This window comes from Leptinotarsa decemlineata, unplaced genomic scaffold (genome assembly GCF_025532065.1).
Source record: "Leptinotarsa decemlineata unplaced genomic scaffold, Ldec_3_MD MMD2_tig00001019_RagTag_RagTag, whole genome shotgun sequence".
NCBI lineage: Eukaryota > Metazoa > Arthropoda > Insecta > Coleoptera > Chrysomelidae > Leptinotarsa > Leptinotarsa decemlineata.
The window spans coordinates 3,589,938-3,609,437 of record NW_027412557.1 but is presented as its reverse complement, the minus strand read 5'-3'; the positions used below and the strand labels follow the sequence as shown (position 1 = coordinate 3,609,437).

General features: G+C 34.6%; 1 protein-coding gene and 1 long non-coding RNA gene across 3 annotated transcripts in view; one reads left to right on the top strand and one right to left on the bottom strand.

Moving 5' to 3' along the window:
- fng (fringe) overlaps nucleotides 1–19,500 on the bottom strand; it is a 199,343-nt gene that overhangs the window by 117,665 nt on the left and 62,178 nt on the right. The gene's annotated exons all lie outside the window — the stretch shown is intronic.
- Nucleotides 3,455–19,500, top strand: part of LOC141482306 (uncharacterized) — a 75,425-nt gene continuing 59,379 nt past the window's right edge. Inside the window, exon 1 of the long non-coding RNA XR_012465451.1 lies at nucleotides 3,455–3,517. This is a non-coding gene — a long non-coding RNA (uncharacterized lncRNA). The remainder of the gene's footprint in view (nucleotides 3,518–19,500) is intronic.

Sequence of the window (19,500 nt, the reverse complement as noted above, 5' to 3'; positions counted from 1 at the left end):
ACCAATTATCCGATTATTGCGTATCCATGGTAGTGATTTATAATGTCCGATATGCGACGTTGAGCAGATGTGGATGGGATTATAATTACATGAAGAACTCGTTTTACTCTGCTTGTCGTCTTTTTGTGGTGTTCAGTCTTGGCTTTGGGGATTTTGTGTCTCAGACCATGCATATTGATTACTTGATCAGTACATATAGGATCAGTGTACCAATTCGTAATGATTGTAATAGCTACCAGCTCTTTAGGAATAATAACTTCACTCGAAAATGTTCAGTGCGATGTGCGAGACTTGTGTCATCGTTTTGTATGTACTGTACAAAGAAATTTGAAGGTGTTCAATCAAACTTCAAATTGATAATTTGAAAGAATGGGGTATTTGTACAAAACGAACAAAAAATATTTCTTGAAGAATCGACGAAGGCACAAGGAATCAATGATTATTTTATAAATATTGCAGGAAATTTCAGTGTAGATACAGATTTAATTAACAACTTCAGAAATAATGAATTAGATGATCTTCATTTTAACTTTCTCTAAAATTACAAACGTCAAAATTTACAGCTGTTTTTTTAAGGCAAGGAGTGTTACTTCGTATCTAAGAATCCGTAGATGCATTACCATTACTTAAAATATCTCACCCAACTACTTTTAATAACTTGGAATGAACATGAATTGCTACCTACAATCAAACCAGGATTTAGGAAAAGTATAGTAGCAATGCTACCCTATTGAAAGTTATACCCTCTGCCTGGGATGAATTACATTGCACATTTAGTGAATTTCGATTTGCTTTTAGTGAAGATAGATTATTTTGGAGTAAATGATACAGCTTTGTCTTAGTCAACAGACCATTTATACCAAAGATTACACAGAGTTTTGATATATGAGGATTCTATTTCGGAGTAACATCATCTGGAGTTTCTCAAGGTAGCATTCTTAGCCCACTCATGTTCGCTATATTTATTGTTGATCTGCCCGAGATAATAAAAACATCGAAAATCCAATTATATGCAAATGCACGTTGAATATTGAAGAAAATTCAACATGCATTAATTTTGATCAAGACAAAAATTTTGTGTGCTGTGCATGAAGTGGATTAAAAATCAACAACAATAATGGTGTTCGTACTGTTTCGAAAAAAAAATACCGAAATATTAATCTCTTCTAACTACCTACACCGTAGGTTCCGGTAAATGCCTGCCGTAAAACAACTACTTCCCCGGCTAATACCATGCTGGATATTGATTTATATCCGACAGACATCTATGTCTGTCCTCACAGAGGTCAGTGACGTAGATGTTTCTTGTTTTTCCGGCAGCAGGAGCATGCTGTAATTGTTCGAGTAGACCGGTTTCGAGGTACCTATTACCTCTCATCAGTTGAGGAAAGATCCTGCACTGGAACCTAACCAGAACTTACGGTGTAGGTAGTTGGAAGAGATGAATATTTCGACATTTTATTTCGAAATATTTATTTCCTAGTATGTATGTATCTCTCCTCGATACAGTCTTCAATCACGGTTTGTTCTTGTTAGAGTATCGGCATATTAGATGTTTCTTCGCCACCTGGGGCTTGCTCACGTGATGGAGCTGTCACTAGTTAACAATATTTCTCTTAGACGAAGGTTTCATACATACAGATGAGCTGCGTTGGAATTTATCGAGTCCCAGGCACTTTGCTGTTCTTTCCAGCACTGATGAGAGATAATACTTCCAAAACGGTCTGTAGATTATTTACTCGAATAATTTCAACATGATTCTGCTGCTGCGTGAACAAGTAATATCTGCGAGATTGACCTTTCTAAAGTATCTTGTAAGGTATCTGCCGAATATAATTCAATATCCAGCGTGGTATTAACCGGGGAAGTAGTTGTTTTCCGGCAGGCATTTGAAATAACCTACGGTTAGGGTAGTTATGATAGATGAATATTTCGAAATTTCATTTCAAAATATTCATTTTCTAGTGTACATATGTATCTCTCCTCGATATAGTCTTCAAACACGGTTTGAATTGTTTGTGTAAATCATCTTATTGTTAATATAATGCTCATGAAGAAATAATTTTGCATATACTGACGCAGTAGGAACAATTTCTATGGAACAAAAAAATTAACAATTAGGTTATAACGGTAATCAACAAAATGTTCTGTCAACAAAAATCTTCGACTACATCTTCTCAAAATCCTTGATGTTGTCGGATACAGACCCAAACCACTCAATAAAGTTAATAAAATCAGTGGAGCAACGAATGCAGAACACGTGAAAGATCCAATTAAATTCAACTTAACCGAACGAAAGTATATGTTGGAGTTGGTGGAACAAGTATTTTTAATTTACATAAAAAGATACGTATCATTATGGTTCAGGGACCTGTCATTGCGTGATAATATAGGGACTACTACTCGAAATAACTCGTTTATAAAACGACCGACATTCATTGCACGGTCTGATATCGATTTTGATTGGGGAATATTCTCACTCGTATTGAACACACCCCAAATATCAAGGTATCACTAAAATTTTAATTACCTATTCAGTCAATCAGTGATTGGTATCACCAAGTTCGAGAAAGTAAAATGAGGATTCAAGGATTTTAAATGCATTAAGAGTGAAAGAAAAAAGGAATACTTTTGATATGAAACGTAAATAGCCACAAGAAAAACCGATTGCTGGCATGGGGACGGGTCACCATGCGCAAGTAAATGTGCAATTGTCCCCCCACTGGTTCGGCGTTACGCAATTTGTCTCGCCACACCAGTGATGTTACGTGCAGTACAATTGTACTGAATCTAGTACAATCGAACTAAATGCAGCACGGCAGTACCTCTTTCGCCATTTTAGTACAATTTTGTTTTCTTTTTCTAAAAAATAAAATTTTTATTCGACATTTGACAGACAGACAATAGTCTCGAGTTATGAATTAATATGCAGATGATGTATCGCAGTCCAGCATACGTATTTTATATCGCTGTATTTCATTCTGTCGATATTTTGTCAAACGCACGATCTCGACAACAGACTCCATGGGCCTTGACCCATGAACATAATAAAATGATGTTTTGTTGACACTGTCAACAGTGTCAACTTAACAGGGTTGAGGGTTTCTGTCTTTCATTCACTTTTGCCTGGCATAATTTGTGCAATATCTCCATTTTATTTTTTGATTGTGCACTGGTTCTGGATGCCTTATTTTCAGATCATGTGAAAAATAAATTATGCAAGAAAAAGGACGATTTGAAAAAAGTGTTATGTACATGTTTTGATATGAAAATTCCACCCACCCCTGTATTATGATTCATATATTCATAATATGATCATAAATTCACAGAACACTTATATTATTATGATGTTCCATGATATTACATAGTGCAGTACAATTAAACGTAATTTAGTACAATTTTCATTTTTGTATTGGCACAATTTTTCGTTCCCGAAAAACATCACTGCGCCACACTGAGCTCGGATACCTTTAGTGTATTCAGTTGTTTTTACTACAGTATACATAACCTATCATGAGTAAGTTAATTATATTTTTATATTTTATAATTGAAGTGTGCATTTATATGTACATCAAGCCCGCGTAAATTTGGTATGTCTCAAGGGTCAGTAACTGTAAAGTCCACTCTTTTGGTAGATTAAAATTCACACATTTTTCATAGCATATAATATTTTTAAATTGATTATTGATCAATTTTAATTTCATTTTTATGAATGATAAAGCACTAATACACTTGTTTGGAGAACTAATTCCATAAAGACGGACAAAATTGTATTTCAAAATCAGCTGATAGCGAGTAGCGCACGAATGTTTTTCTTATTCGTTACTAAAAGGAACATCAAGAAATTATTTAATCAACTAACTAAATTTCTAATGTGAGAACAAAGTGAGAAACAAAACCATTAGACGATAATTGAACATGAAATCAATAATTGACTTAGTGAAAGGTCATACATGAGACTCATGCAGTTGGAGAAAATACCAATTGAACAAAAATAATAACCACTAAAAAATACTTGTGATGGACTGTTTGGAACCTTTAGTCTAGTATTGAATATTGCTGTAGTTTTTCCCAACACCAAACCGTTATTTTAACACCTCGACACGTGTTTCGATAGCCAAGAGATCATCTTCAAGAGGAAGATCAAATTGAGAATTCTCACAACCTGTGAGTGCGCACTTCTTGGCATTTAACGCCTTAAGATGAAGCTCGATGGAAACTGGCGCTCGTATACACTACAAGATTATTATTGCAACTGAACGCTTTCAACACCTTTAAACGCGCAATGAATGGGGAGGTGGGCAGGACCATATCAAAATTCAGAAAGCTCTTCCTACATTTGACATGAGTTTGTTTTGAAGTAAATAATGCAGAACCTATACGGTCATATTTTTCATACAGAAAGGCATGTAGAGAGTGTAGCAAAATCATTTTCATTCATGGTGGTCGTTTCAAAAACAATTTATTGTGAGATTTTCATATACAGTTCAATAAACCGCTTCGTATGGTTTATGAAAATGTGTTAAAGTGGGTTGTCCGTTAACCAGTTATCGTCTTTTTACGAAAGACATACGTCTGGAATCTTATGTGAAGCTGAGATTAATGAGGTAACACCTTTCAACGTGCGATTTCTAGTATTGGGATCGAACCAACTTCAACGATAATAGTGGTTTCATGAGTAGGACTCACTGACCATCAGACCGATGATCAGGTATGGAGCATACTACATACACTAAAGTAACATTGTAATCTCAGGTATATAAGGAAATTACAATTAGCAGGGACTTCTTTATAGCAAATCATGAATAATGAAAATATTATTTATTAGAATGAAATATAAATTTGGGAAAACAAAATAAAAATGATTATTTTTGCACTTGGTTTGGAGTAAAATTGATGAAAAAGATGATGCTAAAAATACTCGAAATTCCTAACAATCCGTAGTTTTAACTTATAATGGGAGGCATATTTTGTAACCCCTTTGTGTTTTATCTTTATACTGCTTCAGTACATATTTCTTCGAGTAACAAAGTTATTTTACTGAGTTAGCATATTATTCGTTCTAGTTGATAATTTAATTTATCATACTTTGAATTAGCAAATCAAAGAGCGATAACACTGATTTTACATATTTTAAAATCATAAATAAATAAACTATTTATGTCTATTAAACATGCGGCAAAAATTAAGGGACTATTTCTTGGTCTATTCTATGGATATTTTGTCCTTTGATGATTATTATAATCTGACAATTCCTTTGGTACCTATCAACAACATTTTGATTACTACAAATGGCTGCAGACATTCAATATGAAAAGTATGTCTCGTGAGTGATCATTTATATGTGTCGTATAGGTTGAAAGTGGTTGACTTTGTCTATTTGACGTGCATTTTCTGTGTTTAATATTTAAAGTGATGTCCTCTGAGATGGCTGACATGCAATTCATTTATGGACTTGCTGACGGCAATTTATTGGAAGCTAGGCGGTTATACAGTGAACGATTTCCTAATCCTAATGTGCCTAATAGAAAAACCTTCCAAATTATACATCAACGACTTCGTGAAAGGCCAATGACAGTAAGAACGGTAGAAGTAGGAGAGAATGTTCTTGCCATAATAGAAGAAGATCTAGGTAACTCTACTCGAAAAATTGCAAATACTTGTACGTAAGTAACGGTACGATTTGGAACATTCTTAGAGACTATTTGTTGTTCCCATACCACATATAACGAGTTCAGGCACTTCTTCCTGCAGATTTTCTTCTATGTATTGCATTCTATCGATGGCTTTTGCGCACATTGGTTCAAATCCCTCAACTACTAACGCTTATTCTTTTTACCGATGAAGTCAGGTTCTCAAGGAATTTCCACAATAACCATGTTTGAGTTTAAGAAAATTCAGGTGAGGTGCTTGAAGATCGCCTTCAACATCGGTTCTCTTTAAAACGTTTGGGTGGGAATTGTAAGTGACTTCCTTATTGGACCGGTATTTCTACCAGGAAGATTTTTACCGGCGAGGTATACCGCAACTTATCGGAACAAACGCTACCTCAGTTTCTGGAGGATGTACCATTGATTACAAGAAATGCAATGTGGTTTATGCACGATGGTGCACCAGTGAGAGTTTTTAGCAGTAACATACGTAGACCGCTGGATTGGTCGAGGTGGATCTTACTTATGGCCTGCTCGATCACCGGACTTAAACTCCCTAGAATAATTCCTAAAGGGCCACCTAGAGTCATTATTCCATACCACTCCAGTGGAAGATGAGGAAGATTAGAGAAATCGGATAATTGCAGGGTGTAACGCAGTCGGAAACGATCCTGATGTTTTTGAAAGAGTTCGGGAGTCGATGAGGAGAAGATTGGATTCTTGCATCCGAGGGGGGGTAGTCATATTCAACAGTTCTTTTAGATTGAGAAACATTACATGTAATTTTTGGTAATAAATTGTTATTGTTGAAATTCTTTTTCGCTCCGTATCTTCGAAACAAAGAGCCCTATCGAAAAGTAATATTCCCTTAAATTTTTGCCACATGTTTAATAAACACCCTGTATAGGAAATGATCTACGAAACATCATATTTCATCGTCATTAGTAAAATGCTTTCTGCATATGAGTTTTGCTCAGATCTCATTCTTTTGTTCGGTCTCTTTCAGAAGTTTCTTCTTTAACTTTTAGGTTATACCTATATATATTCTTTTTCTTGTGTTTACGTTTTTTTTTCTTCAAATTTTTGTTAATTTTTTTGCGATTCTCTCTCTTTTAATTGGTTTACATATGTTCACACTGCTAAAATTTTGAACTGAAACATTTTAATCCCTATAATATTTCATGAATATATATAAATACGGTATTTTTATCCTGCTGAAGACGCCACTGCGTGGAAGTATCTTTCATTTTGATGAACACGATCGCACGCTTAATAAAGCAAATATTAGCAACGTATAGTATTTCCTGAAGAAAATTCAATACGGTCATAAAAACTCACAAGACTAAACGCTTTGCATTAAATTACTCGAGCTACACCTGTTACTATCCTGACGATCAGTGGGTGTTCTTCCTATAGAATCAACTACCGTGACAAACCTCTCCGCTACAATGACAGGAAATTGTTAGGCAGGAAGTGTACATACTCAGAGGAAAGAGAAATTAAATAAAAAGGCTTTATTTTTTTAATAGCAGTTGATAATGTGGAATGAATGATATATCCAAATGATAAGTTATCAATATGTGTTTTATGTTTAGTAGTTTTTCCAACCAACAAGAAAGACACATGGAAAATAGCCAAAAATTCATCCTTACAAAATATGCTCAGAAAATTTCAAATACATCCCAACATAAATTTGTTATAATTCAGATCCAAACTAATAATGAAATACTTATATATAGTACATACGAAGTCAATTCGAATGGCATAAAAACTAAATAGTTACTGAACGTCGGCAGTTTCTTTGAATGGCATGAGAGGCGTGGTATAAATTTTTTGTCTAAACATTTTTTATATGGGAGATTTTATATGGTATCTACTAGTGAATTTAGGCCCGGTATATTATTATTTTATTTAGCTGTTCGGATTGTCTTTGTATAGACTATACAAATGTATGTCATACAGCTTTTCAAAGGATGTACTGAATCGGGGACATCTCATTCTCATCACTGAATGAAACAAGATAATTTAGATACATTCATTGAATCTACTATCTGTTACCATTCGATTCTAAAATAGTGTTAGGAATCACGCGTTAAAAGGTAAGACCTCGTTAGTATTTAGCTCGCACACGTTTCGACTTTTGGGAGTTGTCGTTCGTAGGGGGGAGGGGAACCACAGCTGGATGTCGAGCATCAAAGATACATGTCACAAAAACCGCTTTGGGATTTAAAAAGCAAAATATCTTATTTCTATCCGAAAAGTAAGAATTCTTCCCAAACTCACCGGATAGATCTATTCTACTTTCGGCAAAGACCTATAAATCACTTGAGTGGAGGTATTTATTCATAGTTGAGAGCAATTTTGCAATATAACTTTCTGCAAAGTCACACAAAATTTTAGGAAAAATGTGCCCAAATCTAAGAAGAAGATCCTTATCCTCAAAATAATGCCTCCAGGTGATTAATTGACTCATCAACCAGTTATAGGAAACCACATGAAATAAATTTCTTGATTCATTAATAATAATTCTTTATTGATTTCTTCTATCAGCTTCTACTGACGTGAATTCAAATTAATAGCGTGTATTATTACCAACAACTAACGTAATGACTATACAACATAGATATATCAATCAACTTTAGTACTACGGAAATTCTAGTTAAGAATTTGGGGAGGGGATTTTGTAACAATTCCTTCTGAACATAAATTGGTTTCACTGAAAATTTTCTATCAATAGAATTTGATTAGTGGGTTCGTCTAGCTGATATTCATGCTCATTCAGTGATGAAATCAATGATTGGTTTATTAATCATTTCTATAAAAAATTAAACCAATAATAGATGCAATACTTATGAAGCAAGTCAAAGATGTCATTCTTATCTATAGAGCTTATCAAAAGAAATTGTAAATTCTGTAAAATGGTCCACAAAAGTAGGTATTTAAGAAAATAGCTCTGAATTCTCGAAATTGATTTTAAAGTTACCATTTGATGACGTATAATCTTCACATCCTGTATGGCAACCACAACATTGAAAATTTAAAATCAAAATTGTGATAACTGGATTGATATATATTTCATAATGTATACAACAAAAAATTAATTTTTCAAAATTAGTTGACAAATAATAATAAATTCTTCAAAATGTATTCAAATAAGAAATGAGAAAACAAAAATTATGTGAATAATAAAAAATTACATACTGGGAAATCATAAAAACAAATTGAATATTGATCATGAGACGATGCCCCAATCTGTGAAACAGAGTATGAAAAAAAAATTATTTATCATAACACAAACTGTGTGTGTATCGCTGCAAAGTAAATTACTTTCAATACTCATATATATTCATTCAGCATGTTTAAAGAAAAATATAAATAACTATAACTATTCATGATTCATGAAAATGAGATTCATGAATCATACGGAATTGAAAAATTTTTATAGACATCAATCTTTGAAATTATAATTTTGGTATAGTTCAAGTGAACGATAAAATGCAACCTACCTTCCAACAGCTCCTACTTTGATCAGCTGTCGCGAATGATAGGAAGCATTGTCAAGAACTATTACACTTTTCACGTCCATATTTGGGATTATTGTGTTTTGAAATCATTCCTCGAAAATATTATCTTCCATGTTTGTATGATAGTCAACATTGCAGTCCTTAAGTTTTTTCCACATAATTCCAAAGAATTCGGAACCCATCCTTTAGTTCCTTCGCAATGCCCAATAATGAGTCGCGATCCTTTGTTTGCAGACATGTTAGGCGTACACATTCTCGAACCATCAGGCCACCCATTCGTAACTGTGTCGTGAGTGTCATACCAAGTTTCGTCCAATTAGAAAATTTGCCGTTTTTCTTGTCTATATTTAGTTATTTGTTGTAAGTATTTGTTACGCAATTCCACTATTTTTCTGCTTTACATAACTGCTTGACTTTCGATTATTATTTCAAATCTGAATCCTAGTTTCTTTATCCAATTCTGAAGAGTTTGGTCACAGTAGATCACGTTATGGCCGGAAGTAGGTATTCAATTTCTTCCTTATGATTTCAGTTGTGGGAATCTCATTGGTTGTGAAACCACGTATATTGTTTTTTTCAATGAGTTTATTAGATGAATATAATCCTGTATTACATCACGTCTTGCGTTCATGAGATTTGTTTTTGACTATTTTACATACAGTTGAGAAAGGAATTTCCGTCGAATCTGATATTGCTTATAATAGTTTATTTCCCTCGAAACCAAACTTGAGATGTAGATTCTTATATACATTGCTACATACTCTCTGTGTTTCAATATTCAGATTCATTCGAATTTTATTCACTGGTATCTCTTTTTCGCATTGTTCACCATCGCTATTGGATTCATTAACTACCCTGGAAAAAGTATGCGTTGTTATCACACTCGTTATTGTTATCAGTCGTGTTTAGTTCAGGAACTGAACTGCGATAACCTTCCCCGATTTCTGTTCCTCACCGTAACATGACTTCAAATTTAATTTCATGACTCCTCAGCCAATCATAATCATAAAACTCGGTTAGTAAAAGTCATCCAATACGAACCGCCAAGTCTACAGTCCACGTGGACTAGTTCGCTGCCGGTTCATTTCTTTGAGAGTGCCGCCACCTTTGAATGCACACAATATCGTTTACTTCGACTAAACTACGGAACGATTTAATCATTTATGGATTATATAATAACAATCTATATTAAGCCTCCCATACAAAGTAACTTGATTCAAAGCTATATTTGGGTTATATTTTTTGCGAAGTTCCTCCTCATATACTCGTATTTACTGCGAAACCCAGATGAAACGTCAATTCAGACCATTTTTATGATTCAGGAAATCGAGCAGGTTTCAATTCCGTCAACCTAGTAATTATAAATAAAAATAAAAACTGGATTTCTTGTGCAACTTATAAATGAGCCTGAAGGATAACAGTGTCTTTCACGTATACGTGCATATTTTCTTAATTGGAATGCATTTTTATTCGGTTTTTGTTACTGATTGGCATTTATAATTATTATTATTTTGAATTTATTCGTGCCTGCAATTACTTGACAACCAATTATTAACAATTAGTACAGAATGGTTGAGGCTTTCGCGGCCGGAGTTTTCAGTACGAATATTCTTCGGGTTTGAAGACCGTGGAATTTTGGAATTTCTTCCTGACGTTTCGCTGGCGCGAGAGGCTAGCTTCTTCAGAGGTTTATACATCTTGAGTTAATGTCACACTGAATCAGTACAGACTTAGTAGTTGAGATCAGAAAAAATATATATATATATAGCGAGCTAAGAATTACAAGTTACAAGGTGTCTTACCTTTCATCGTGCGATTCCTAGTAGGCACGGCAGGATAAACAGTGTCAGAGTGGAGATTGAACCAACTTTCACCATCTAGGTTGTTTTATAAGAAGGAGTAACTAACAGACATGCTACTGCCTCTTTTTTCAATAACTTCGCTAATTTCAAGGGTTACCCAATAACATCATGATTCGTATTTTTTTTTATTTTAATCACGAGTAGAGTAGCCATTTAATCGAGAAGTATATTGTTTAGGAATCACACGTTCAAAGGTATGACCTCTTAGTCCTTGCTCGCACAAGGGGTTGATGTTCGTAGGGGGGCGACAGCTAGTTAACGGAAAAACAGACAGATTAATTAGTCTAACAATAAAGTACAAAGTACCGTACTAGTGATCAATACTAAAGAGTGTTAGATCCGACACTACTAACACTACTCTGTCGCAAAAACTGCTGACAGTTTTATATTACTTATGGTTGAACAAGAAAAAGTATGTATTTACGTTATATGCAAAATAAAATTGAACAGGGCCTTCTTCTTTTTGAGTCAAAACTAAAAAATTATTTTTATTCTAATGAAACACAATTCTTTGCATAGTACTGGTGAAAGAAATATGTTACATATTCCGTTTTATGTTTCAATTCAGAATTTCGATGACAAGATTTACATACGCATTACTCATACATGAAAGTTATCATGGTGTTAAATAAAGCATGCACCATCCATTCATTCTGGAGTATAAAGAACCTTTGTTGGCCCCCGTATTTTAAATCAGATTCTTTTAACGACCGGTAATTTCGTGTTGGTTTAATAACGTTCAAAATATAAGAAGACTCATCGGGGACCAGTGGCGGTGGGCGTGTCTCTAAGTTCACTTAATTATTCTAGATCGTTATTTAGATATATCCAAGAAAATAATCTTTTCCTAATTGAGTTTGATAGAGGCAGTGCTGGAATATGAATAACTGTATTGATCCCCATTTTATTGAACAGAATCGCCGTTGTGTATGAAAGATCATAGTCACCACTAGTAATGGTAGTATTTAAGTAATTCAATTAGTTTCCGTCAATTAAGTAATTGACGGAAACTAATCAAAAGCGATACCCTCTATTTGATACTATTATAAGGGACGGTTTATATTACAGCATACCGCCGTGATTGCTTTCTCTTGATCTTGGTTATAGTACTCATTATGCATTTTATACAGGGCGTCTATTCGAAAATGTTTCTTCTTCAATATCTCCTTCCGGTAAATAATAATAATATGAAAAATCGGTGGTTATTCAACCTCCACGAAAAGTAACGGTTATTTCGAAAGATTCCCTGAGTAACAGAAAGAAAGTTACTGGGACAATAGGTTTTTGGATTTCCAGTTCTTCACACTTATTAAAGAAATATGGAAAACATCCGAAGAAAAAAAATCAATTGCATCAAAGATAAACGTTTTACAAAGATGTATAGGCATGCACAGAGGTTTTCTTCAGATACAAACTGGATGTGTAAGTCTGGAGAAGTAACAAGCCAACAAATTGTCTTCCAAAAAATAATATCTCTTGAATTCTGTTTTCCAATTTAAACAAAATGTCTGTCGGTAGCCAGGCGGTTTTACGTGGGTGCTTTATTCACTCACTCGTATTGACTTACGTGTTGGTCGGTGGTTCAAGCCCCAGCCTGAACGATCGATTTTCACTTGCTATTGTCCAACCCGTGTTAGGAATCACACGTTAAAAGGTGTGACCCCGTTAATCCTTAGCTCGCATAAGTTTCGACTTCTGAATCAAATAACTATATGAATATTTTTACGGTCATTTGCCAACAGTAGATTTGTCTCTTCCGGTGACATGAAGTCGTAAACTTAAACAAGAAATTCGCTTAAATAAGAAAATTACATGTTCTTGTCTCTTCTAGTTTGTGAATTATTAATTCATAAATTCAATTCACCACGAGTGATCAATTTTCTCAAAGGTTAAACAAAATATTTATGAAAGCCTTTCTAATTGTGTAATTAATTTTGAATTTTGTCTTGATAAATACAATTTATAGTTGATAATTTAATCCGAAATATAGACTACAAATGTTACTTAAGTAGGTCATCATTTCAAACCTAATTATTAACATAAATATTTGTCTACGGATTTTACTACATTATACTGAAATATAAAACATCCTGTACATCTTAACAGATACAAGGTAATACGCCATCAAACTGGTTGATAAAATTATGAATTCAGAAGTACGTTCAGGCATTTATCTCATTAAGTTCCTTCATTTTTATTTTTTGGTTTGTACTTGTTCTTGTTGACGGCCTCAACCAGGCCTGAGCCACTGAAACGTTCTATTTTATGTGGTCGTTTTGGGCACTGGGGAACTGTTAAATTTTAATACATTTTTTATGATGTCCATTAACTACCATCCGGTCCAGTCCGTTAGGCATCTTTTATTTTTGATCTCATTCTGTCACCAGGCGTATTTATTAGTTATTGGTTTTACTGTGGAGGAATGCTCCACACCACAGTTGTGAATAAAACATTAATAAGGCTTTCGTTAACGAAATTTTATAATATTGAAGTCGCATGTGTCAAGGATACAGAAATATTTTGATTTTTATGCATCACATCTGTTTCTTATATTCATTTTAAATTGCATATCGTATTTTTAGATTTGATATTTTTTGATATTTGATATTTTTTGTGACATATAGAAATATATAGTTGTGTAAAATGAACAGGTAACCTAGCATGATTCGCATTGAAAACGTGCATTTGTATGAATAGTTTACTATGGTCCTCACTTAGAGAAAATAATCAGCATGCATAAATATTTTTTATTTCTGACCGGGATATTATAAGCTTATATCGTCATAGTTACGCTATCAATAAAGAGGGTCATAACTCCCTTGGGACATTATAGATTTTATAATTTCCTCTACCTTTCACAAGTAAAAATAAATAGAAATGAAAACTGAACCATATTTTATTTATTCACGTCATTACAAATAATAAATGTACAATTTTGAAATGTTCCCTGAAAATTACTTCCGCCACTGACAACAATTTCTTCTTTTGTATGGCTGGAGCTTCTGTTCACTACAGTCGATGTACCTGCCTCTTCTGATGACAAAGTAGACAACATACGCGCCGTTTTATTTCTCAATTCGATGCTATCCACCAAATACCCCTCCGCCACCGTGGAACTTTTCCAACCTCCGTGTCTTTTTAAGTTAGTCATAGTTGCTCCTGCATTGGCTAGAGCAGTAGCAGAAGTGCGACGAAGGCAATGTCCCGTATAGGAAGATGAGTTTGGCAATCCTAAATACATTGCGATTTTGCTGGGGATTTTCCCAAACATGTTTTTTCCAATTGGCTGAGATGTACATTTATTTTGTCGGAAGCTCAAAAAAAATCGTTCAATACCTTTAGGACGCAAAGACATATAAAGTCTTAATAAAGGCAAAGCGGAGAACTCTTTTTCATCCACAACTGTAAATTTCTTCGATACACCAGTTTTACTTCCCGGTACGTTCACTACCATAACGGAATCCCGGTCCTCTATATCCGATATCTTCATATTCAAAAGTTCCTGACTTCTGCATCCTCCAAAATAATGCCATAATCAAAACAACCTATAACAAAAAAAAGGAAATAAATACACACAAAAAGGAAAATAAGAAAAAAATTACCTTATGCAATAAATGAATATCATTAGGAGCGTCCTTTAGGAATCTGATAACATCTTTAGGAGATAAAACAGCAGACTTTTTCGGCTTATAACTCTTACTCTTCCGTTTCAAAAAAGCCTGTAGTTCATTGAACTTGGTGATATCTCGTTTCTCATGTATAGTCACCATCGATTTTAGCATTGACCATTTAGTCCATAAAGAATTCGGACTATACGTTTCTGACTGAAACGAATAAACACAATTACTACCAAATCTACCGAAAAACATAGAAAATTCCTTACCAGTTCTTGAAAATATGCCAGAAATACAGTTTCAGTGACATCTTTTGGCATAACATTTTTCCGTGTCAGCCAGTCCAGATATATCTTGTATTCTTTTTGGTATACGGCTTCACTTTTCGATGGAATTGATTCTCTTGCTTGTTCAGCTTTTTTCAAAATATCCTCCATTATATTTGGGGTAGAAAACACATTTTCACCGCAAACACAGTTTGATAACAAAGTTCTGTTTATAAACAAGTAACATAGCAACAACCTAGCAACAAGAAAACTCTACTATAATCAACGGTACCTGATTCAAATATACCGGGAAGGTAATGAATTGGTACATTTTTCCGTTTCAAAAATGAACAAAATTTTATTGAAATCGGTCAGAAATAAAATTATCTATGTACCACGGGAATTAATGAGCCTTAATAACCTCAGGCAATTGCTGTCCCTCGGGCCAGAGGCCCTCGGGACGCAAACTTTGCCATCGGTAATTAAGGCCCTCCTAATTCCCTTGATACATAAATAACTATTTACATAATATGTCATCTGTCGGTAAGTCTCTCCGTCTGTGTGTCCACCAAGCGCACATTCTACACATAATGGGAGATTAACTATGCATCTTCCGTGCATTGGAATAACTGAGCTGAGAGAATATTTCAAATTTTTCTATGTGTTTCTTGCTCTCACTGATTTCAAAATATTACCCCACATCAATTTAGGACTCACCAAGACACCAGTGGCTTGCATTTTATCGTGACATTTTTATATAAAAAATGACATAATCTGCTATATTGAGATTTTTCAAGTCTCTAACTTCCATTTAGTGACTTGTTTCAACAACCTAACATTACTAAATCAATATGGATAAACAAAATTGTCAATAAGAATATGACAATTTGTTGGACATTGTGAAAAATAAATCTCCAAGATGCTAATTTCGTCCAAGGTTGTTTGAAGTTCCAAAAATGAGAGAGGTTCTCACAGGAAGTTTCATGTTTGAATACTATTTTGAAGTTTGCAGTTTTTAAAATCTTTTCAACTCTTAAAAAAATTAATCCAGAACTTTCTCGAATGAGTTATGTTTCATGATATACAAAGAAATGGTACAATTATTTGAAGTTATATACAAATTTGATATTTCATAGTCGTGATGACCAGAATCCTTTCCCCCAATATTTATAAAGATGATCACTTGGTGATTGAAACTCATGTCGAGGTGTTAAAAATAACGGTTTGGTGTTGATATTAAACTGCACCAAGATTCCAAACAGAAGGAAGAAATTGGCTTACTATAAATTTGCAGCACTTGAATAATGTCAATTCTTTCAATTCTGTTGTTGATCTCTTTTTCATGATCAGTTTAAAATTTGGTGAAATTGGCTGATATTTGAAAAAATAACTTTTTCAAGTAACATTTCATTATGAGATTTTCACTGGCCATTCGGAAACACGTGTTGCGGTTTTGTAAACTGTTCAGTGAAAATCTCACAGAAAAGTGTTACTTGATTATCTTTTGAATTTCATATTTCTCAGTTATTGTTTACAAAACATTCATTTTCACCAACCGATCCGAACTTCCTTTATTGTCATAGTTGCTTTTTTCCTCTCTCAGATTTCCAATCTTTATTTTTTCGAATCTCTGCCTTTCAGCGGCAACATCGTCAATACAGTAAACCATATCTTCAATCACGTCGTTATTAAATGAACGCATTTCATCACCACTCGCCTTATTTGAAATAATAAATCTTACTGTCAACCTTGAGCCTTTTGTTCACGTGTATGAAAAATGATAAAACTATATTTCACATTGAAACAAAGAGTCTGCTGGCAACAATTGAAAAAAGCTCCAAAGGCAAGAAATGTGGGCGAAGAGGTTTTATTCTAAAACTATTATTAGTCGCGGACTGCGGTGCAACTTTAGCGTGGTACGATAATCACTGCTCAAAATGGCTCAAGGGATTAGGGTCGGAACATATCTTGATTGAAACAAGCGGCATACATGCGGGTGGATTGTAATCCCGTCTTCGGTTAATCCTTAGGTTACACCTCAAACGGTCTTTCAGAGTCGTGCACCGAATAAATTCGTCCGTCTGCAGAAAAACAAGCTTTGGACATAAATTGGTGTTCTAGAATTAATTGATTGATTTGTTCTAGGGGAGTAGAAAAACCAATTTCAGGGGAATGACGGATATAGACAATGAAGGGTTCTGAAGATTTTTTAACGGTCAAAATGCCTTTGGTAAAAGCGAGAGTTTAAAACTGAAATATTTGGGTTACTACGATGGAAGTTATAGAAGCGATGGTAATAAAATTCAGCTACGGCTTTGTCATACTGATTCTTTAACTGAATTTCAATCCCCGTTTATGTTTTATGTTTGTTGATTCTTCTAATGATGCGAAGTTAAATAATCTGTACATTATTTACAAATATTCTGATGAATGTGTCCAATGAATTCATTAATAAATAACTATGCACTAATTTTACAGAAATTAATAAAGTTGCTTTCTAAAAAATCTAAAACATGTGCGAATTCTTTATCTCAAGTAAATATTTATTGTATTTTCTGAATGAAAGTCAATGTTTCTTCAACTTTTTTGGGATTTTATCCCAACAAAATGTCAGATCAATGGAAATATTTGAGCAGATTTAAGGAACAGACAAATAAAAATTAATTCGCCTCGACAAGTTGCTGCTAAAATGAATTCGGAAAATAAAAGTTGAATCAGTAACAGATAAAATTAATTGAAAAACAGTTATTATACTTTTTTAATGATAATAATAATAATAATGAATCGGCCTAACGCATGGGACCTTGGCTAATCAAAGCGCCTGACCTTCTCTTTTCTCAAGTCGAGTGGGCTCAAGTCGGAAACTAGGGGGTTCATTATGGCCTGCCAGGATGATGTCTTCAACACCTTGGTCTACCGCAGTCGCTTGATGGGTATAGAAGTTCCCGACACAAGGTGCAGGGCCTGCCGCGAGGCGTCCGAGACGTACTTGCTGTCAGCATGTCCAGCATATGCGGTCGCGGCCCATATCCATCGATATAACGTGGCCCTAAGAGTGTTTCATTACCACCTACGGCACTCTTACGGTATTAACGAGACACCGGTATTGCCCTACGCTCCGGTGGATATTGAATTCGTTGTGGGAAACGAGAAGTGTCGAATTTTAGCTCCTGACGTCCGAAAAGAAGAGGAACAACGGATAAAATATCGAGATTTTCTCCTCGAACGCCGCAGTCTCTATCCAGAACACAGATAGTTGTTCTGATTATTGGAGTCCTTGTTGAAATGGTGCCCTCTCTACTCTTGAATCTCAAAATCATGCCGGCTTGCCGTACTTAGGCAAAAATCTTAGCCGGACAAATGCAGAAGGCTGTCATTCTTGGCTCACTACGCCAACTCAGGTCACATGATTATCTGGCCCAATGATCACTTACCCCAATGGTACTCATTCGCGAAGTCTAGCTCAGAGCCACTCAAACTCAATAAACAAGCACCACGCCATAATGAATGCGAAAATACAGAAATTAAAAAAACAGAGAAAAATAAATAAAAATATTAGTTGGTTATTATCCGCTAAATAGTTGATGAATCGAATTGATGTGTTGCTTATTTAGTATTGATGTCTCCAATAAGCCAAAAGTGACATTACTGACTATCATATATATTATTTTTATATTTGTATTTGAATTTTCTGATATTGAATATCTTCAATTGATCAGGAAATGAATTGTGGAGTTTCACACCACCGGCACCGAAAAGAAATGATCTCTAAAACTGTGCTGTATGATGCCGGGACATAGTTAATTTGTTTTTACTTCTAATATTCATTGAGTGTATATCTTCAGGCAGAATCAGTTCTTGTATCCTGAAATAAGGTGGGACGGTAGTCTGGTTGGTTGACGTGGGTGGTTTGCTTCAATCACTCAGTCGGCCGCTGTGTGAACCGGTGTTTCGAACCGCATAGCCGGACGATCGATTTCCACTTCCTATCGTCCAACACGTTAAAAACTGAGACATCATTAGTCCCCATTTTGAACAAGTTTCGACTTTTAAGTGTTGTCGTTCGTAGGGGGACGACAGCTGATTAATGGAAAAACAGATTTTTTTTTGAGTTGAGACTCAAGACAATATATTATTTTATGTTCGATTAGAAAACTTAGATAAAGCATTTCATATATAAATGATAATTATATCAAAATCAGCTTTAAACATATGAAAGGAATGCTGTCTAGATAGTCCTAAAAACTTCCATTCGAGAACAGTAGACTTGAAGTCAATAAACCAGTCAATTTCAAAATATACTTCCTCCCTTTAGGCCGCCCTGAAAAATTACCCAAATGGCGACACTGCATATTAGCTCCATTATTATAATTTTCTCTGGCATCCCTTAGGGCTTCAGAGAGGACAAGTCCAGGGAACTGTCAGTTTATGAAACCCGCACCGTCAAGATATTCCATCTTCTATCGTATTAATGAGTACGTACGAGTAAAAAATGGTCTACTCTCAATTCCATTGTTATTGCGAATGATGAATGTATGCCCATTGTCGAGAAAGAAGCTCCGATTCAAACCATACAATTTTTA